A 6,051-nucleotide genomic window follows, 5' to 3' on the forward strand; every position below is an offset into this window, starting at 1 on the left:
TCCTGTTTGGGATAATGTGATTTTTGCATAGACAATAGAAGTTAAAAGGCATGTAATCATTTCAGGCTCCATCTAACTCCAGGAAATGGAGAGGTATTAAAAAGGTTGTACATTAGTACTAATGACGTCCTGAGAATAAAGGATACTAGAATTATTTTCTTAGATCATGCAAAGGACACAGTTCTGCTATTTAAAATGATTGCGTGAGAGAGAAAGGGAGTTTTAGGGTCCTGCAAAATATTATTGTCTTGTGAAATGTATTGTTTATACCTACAAGTCCCAGATATTTCTGAAATACTTAAGACCATGGAATAATCTAAGTCTATGAGGGGAGAACTGCTACTGTTTTGCTACAAGCAGTTAATAATGGTTCTAAGGTAAACCCATTAGCTGTCACCACAGCGCATGCCATGCAGCAGAGCTAGTGCTATCCTCTGCTCGCATTCATTCAAATGTCGGCAGAATAGAAATGGATTGAGGTTTCTATGGAAACCACTCATGGTTTCAGGCATTTCTTGGGGCATTTTGTTCCATTAATTGTTTGGAGAAAGGAGGTATACATCAGGGCTTTTCATTAATGACATTTTCCCTCTCGGTTAGAAGCTGGTGGGCGGAGTTACCACCTTGCCTTTTGTTTTGTCGCAGTCTTAGCAGCTCCTGTGGCAGCTTCCCCTCCGGCTGAGAAAATGGAATGAGCTACTTCTAAAGCTTAACAAATCCTGCCCATCAGCAGTGGCTGTTCAGACAGCATTTCTTCTCTTCGGCCTTAAAGGAAATTTGAAATTCTCATACCTAGAAATTTATGTAACTTATTTTCTCACTCAGGATTTATGTAGCTCCTATGAAATGTAAGCAATGCAAAAAGTCAAGACAACTTCAACGCCTTTGTGAACCCAATTAGCAATAACAATAACAGAAGGGAATGCTTGTGGGGAGGGGGGATTTTGGGGCATTAATGAAAATTTCAGTGTGAAATCCAAGACCAAAGAAAATAAAATATTTCAGTCCAGACACTAGCTAATTAATTGCCTGGAGGAATAAGATCCCTCCCATAATATAGAGAGAAAAATTAAAAAGAAAAAAACGAGCTCTTCAACAACTCAAGTGCATTAATGAGTGTCACGCTTTCCTGTAATCATACCAGAACACAAGAAGCTCGTAGTGGACTAAAGAAGGTATTATTAATAAAGAAAAGCCAACACTAAATAAATAAGAAGAAGAAACAACCAGAGAGGTTCCTTGGAGTAACTGAGGGCGGTCTGGACTCTGAAATCCGACAGCTCAATTTACATCTCATCGCAACCACTGACTACTTAGGATCTTAAATAATTTCCTTAGTCACCATACAAGCCAGTGACCTCATTTGTGGAGTGAAGGTGAGAATTCCTACCTTGCGGAGGTGTTGTGAGGATCAGAGGTCATGGATAAGGTTCCTTCTCATATCAGTATAGTCGTTATCTGAGACCCTGCAGTCATGAGGTTGTATAGGGATACAAAATTCCACATATCATGCAAAACATCACTAAACTACTCTCTTATAAAATTAATATCCATTCAAATAGTATCCCTAGTTTAACATGAGCAGTTTCCTCGGCTTATGTTTCCGATTATTTGACTATCATTAGCTGATTAAAGTTTACAATATCTCTTGCAATTATAGTGTTCCTTGATAAGGAGTTAATAATGCATCTCTTAAGAAGATGCAGAATTTCATAAAGCATATAAAGATGGGGATGAAGAAGTGAAGAGGCTGCAGAGCAGACACTAGAGCCGGGCTCCCCCGACTCAGATGGGCCAGTTATCAGATACACAACATTGAGCAAGTACCTCTACTTTTCTGTGTCTCAGGTTCCCATGTGCACAATGGAAAAATTACAACCCCGTCTCCTACAAGGATTTGTTATGAGGATTGAATAAAGGTAATATTTGCAAAGTACTTAGAACAATGCTTAGAAAATCTTAAGCATGGGTGTTCATTAAGGTAAAAATAAAAACAAACAAAATAACTCCATAGCAAAGTCATTTTATTTATTTTTTAATTGGAGTTTAGCTGATTTACAATGTGGGGTTCATTTCTACTGTACAGAAAGTGACTCAGTTACACAAGTATATACATTCTTTTTAATATTTCTTTTTTATCAAGATAAATATTTTTTTTCTTTTCCAGGACGGTTTATTACAGGATATTGAATATAGTTCCCTGTGCTCTACAGTAGGAACTTGTTATTTATCCATCCTATATACAATAGTCTGCATCTGTTAATCCCAAACTCCCAATCCATCCCTCCCTCCCCCCCTCCCCCTTGGCAACCACAAGTCTGTTTTCAATGTTTGTGAGCCTGTTTCTCTTTCGTAGATAAATTCATTTGTGTCATATTTTAGATTCCACATGTAAGTGATATCACGTGGTATTTGTCTTTCTCTGTCTGACTTACTTCACTTAGTATGACAATCTCTAGGTCCACCCATGTTGCTGCAAATGGCATTATTTCGTTCCTTTTTATGGCTGAGTAATATTCTATTGTATATATGTACCACATCTTGTTTATCCATTCATCTGTCGATGGACACTTAGGTTGCTTCTGTGTCTTGGCTATTATGAATAATGCTGCATTAGCAAAGTAATTTTAAAATAAAGTAAAATGATTATAAACTGAAGAAAACCCAGAAGGTTTATGACAAGATAGAAACAATAACAAATAATGATCTGAATACCACAGAGGTTGAGAAGCATTTGTGAAAACAGTGGAAACGCTGGATTGTTCTCACACACACACAAATGACCGCGTGCGCTGCCAGTGTTGACGTGAGGCTGTGGGATCTTGTTTCCCAGACGCACCAATGGGTCCAGCTCCTGGTCTTCACAGCCTGTGTCATCCCCTCCACCCACCCTAGACCAGGCTTGGTCTGTGTAACTCAGGGCAGAAGGGTGCTGTGCAACTTCAAGGTTAGGTCATGGGAGACACTGTGGCCTCACCTCGGTCCTTCCCTGGCCTGTTCTCCCCACCCCTGGAATGGCTCACTCTTGAGGAAGACAGCTTGCAGGCCCCGTGGAGCCCTTGGGGGGCCCCAGGGGGTAGGGGCCAGAGGCCTTCATCCAGAAGTCTGAGGACCTCTGAGGACCCCTGCCAACAGCCATGTGAGCTTGAAATCGAATCCCCCAACCCCGTGAGACCTCCAGATGACCACAGCTGCTTTCAACAGCTTGTCTGTGTCAGCTGAAAAAAAGGCACAAACTAAACGTTGAGAATTATGTGTCACTTGGCACACATTCTGAGGACCTAAGCCCGGGACGCAGCCTCTCAGATGGCTCGGAGGGACTGTTTCAAAGAGGCAAGGGGGGAGCCAGGATATAGAGGAGTTTTTGCTACAAAGACCAGGTAGTCGGAACATCAAAAGATTACTGTTAAGTAAAGAAAACCAGACATCTCAAGTTAAGGAAGTGAGAGCTTTTCGGTGTGTGGAAAGACGCAAAATCTGGGCTCACTGAAATTGTTCCTTTGATGCCCACCTCAGCTCTCTGGGGCAAGTCTCCCCATCACTGCAAGGTGGCTGCGGTGGCTGAGGGCTAGATGGCGGGCATCCCGTTTCCATCCTGAGTCCCTCAGGGCTCACCATCCAGGCGGCTGGAACGTGATGGCTCGACAGCTGCAACATCCTTTGTTTACTGATACGGCGGCAACCGCTTTCACTGACACCTGCAACCCCACGAGAGAGCCTGAGTCAGAATCACCCAGCTAGTTCGCTCCTAGACGCCTGCCCCACAGACACCGTGTGAGATCATAAAGGTTAGTACTTTACGCTACTAAGTTTGGGGGTTATTGTTATGCAGCAACAGACAGCCAACACAGAAGCAAAGGAAGCCCAGTGTGCCATTCTGCCAATTTAATGAGAAGAATTACACCTCCCACATAGATGAAATTGATGGTGTTTATTCTAAAAATTAGCAGGAACGTGCAACCTTCAATTTTCAAGAGAAAAGCTTTTTCAAATCCCTTTCTAATAAGTACTTAATAAGTAATTTTGATTCCCCTTTAACCTGCAGAGAAGTACACAGTCTGAGCGCTGCTTCTGCACTCCCCGCGTTCTCTCCTCTCCACCGCACGGACGTCTTCGATGCTTCTGGACCGTGCCAGGCACACTCCCACCTCAAGGCCTCAGCACTATTCTTTCCATCTTAGTTTCTTTCTCCCAGACACTTGAGCATCTCACTTCACCTTCTTCAGGTCTGCTCAGATGTCTCTTCCCCAGAGAGTTTCCCCCCAAGCACCTTACTGAAAATCACAGCCCCACCACTCACTCCTGACCCTCTGTATCCTGTTTTATTGCCTTGTAACACTTATACTAACTTGTGTGTATCCTTCCTCCCTGGAGGCCAGCTCCACTAGGGTGGGGATTTTTGCCTCTTCAGTCACTTACTTACTGACAGATCCTCATTAACCAGAATGTCTGGCACTTAATAGGTGCTCAATACACAATTGTTGACGTGCGCTTAGGAAATAAATTTAGTTTAAATGGTTTTTTTACTGAACCAGTTTTCCTGGGGTAAGGTGGCTGCCTGTATTTAAATGTTCTGACTCAGTAGGTTGTCAATAAACAGTAGCTATGATCTGAATGCAAACTTCTGCTAAAATATATATATATATATATATATATATATATATATATATTTTAGCAGAAGTTTGCATTGCAAACATATATATATGTTTGCTATATATATATATATATATATATTGCAATATATATATGAGCTTGAGTGACTTACAGGAGAGGGCTGGTTGCAGAAGAACAGCCGGAGTTGATATGAACATTGACCTGTGAGCTCGCTGTTTGAATTACACCTTTACCCCCTACATTCCGAGAGCAATCGTCTCATCATACGTGCATAGAAAAAACTTTCATGTCTTTATTCCTAATACCCAGAACAGGTGTACATTATCTTTATTATCAATTTTCCATCAGAGAATAGGACGACTCACCGTACCTAGGCAAAAACGAAAGACGTACACCAGACGGTGGTTCTAAAAAGTCTAAGAGGGCTGACCTTGACATGAATTCCGGAGACTCCTGGAAGCCTCGTTTAGAAAAGATTAGAGTAGAAAGGCCTAGTAAGCCGCCTGTGTGGGCATGTGGCATGGGGAACCACACAGGACCCTGTGCTCAGAGAGACTCAGCACTTGTTGCCATCCTGAAATTCTTAATAACGTGTGAATAGGGGGCCTCCATTCTCAGTTTACACGGGAAGATGCAAATCACATAGCTGCCCTGAGGCCAGAGAGGACAATATTACTCACTGATACCCACTGTCCGAGGAAATGAGCAGAGATGCAATGACCAGAAAGGAATATGAATTTTCTCTGAGGGAGACACCTCAGTCCTTTTTCATTTCCCTGCTGAGTGAAGGGAGTACAGAAACAGCAGCAGGCTTGGTGTACTGCTTGCCATTCTAAATGTGGCCCCTGCTACCAGCAGCAACAGCCCTGGGAGATGGTTAGAAAAGCATAATCAGGACCCACTCCAGAACTACTGCACAGGAATTTGCACTCACTGTGCACTTTAAATTGGAGAAACAAATCTGTGTTCTTCTGAAAGACAATGGACATTGGAAGTGGCCTGGTCTCCTTGTTACCAAACTCGGGTTCAGTTGCTCACCACTCAAAAGCCAATCATTTGAGAGGCAAGTGTGAATAGAAAGGAAAGGTGCTTCAATCAGAAAGGGCGGCAATCTGGGGAGAAGGTGGACTCATGTCCTAACACCAATGCCCAAGATTCTGCTCAGCCAGGACAGTGTTTAAAGGGGAAAATGGGGGGAAGAATCTCAGTGAATCATGCAGGCAGGAGAGCTTGCAGGCTGGCTGACTCCTTCTTCAGATGTTATCTCCTCTGCCTAATCTGCCTGCAGGATTGTTAAGGGGCCTTGGGGGTAGAGAGATAGCCATTCTTTACTTGCTGAATTCTTCATTCTTCCTTCTTTTTTTTTTTGAAGGTGTTGGGGGTAGAAGTTTAGTACTTTATTTATTTACTTTTGCTGTGTTGGGTCTTCGTTTCTGT

Source organism: Tursiops truncatus, chromosome 5 (genome assembly GCF_011762595.2).
Source record: "Tursiops truncatus isolate mTurTru1 chromosome 5, mTurTru1.mat.Y, whole genome shotgun sequence".
NCBI lineage: Eukaryota > Metazoa > Chordata > Mammalia > Artiodactyla > Delphinidae > Tursiops > Tursiops truncatus.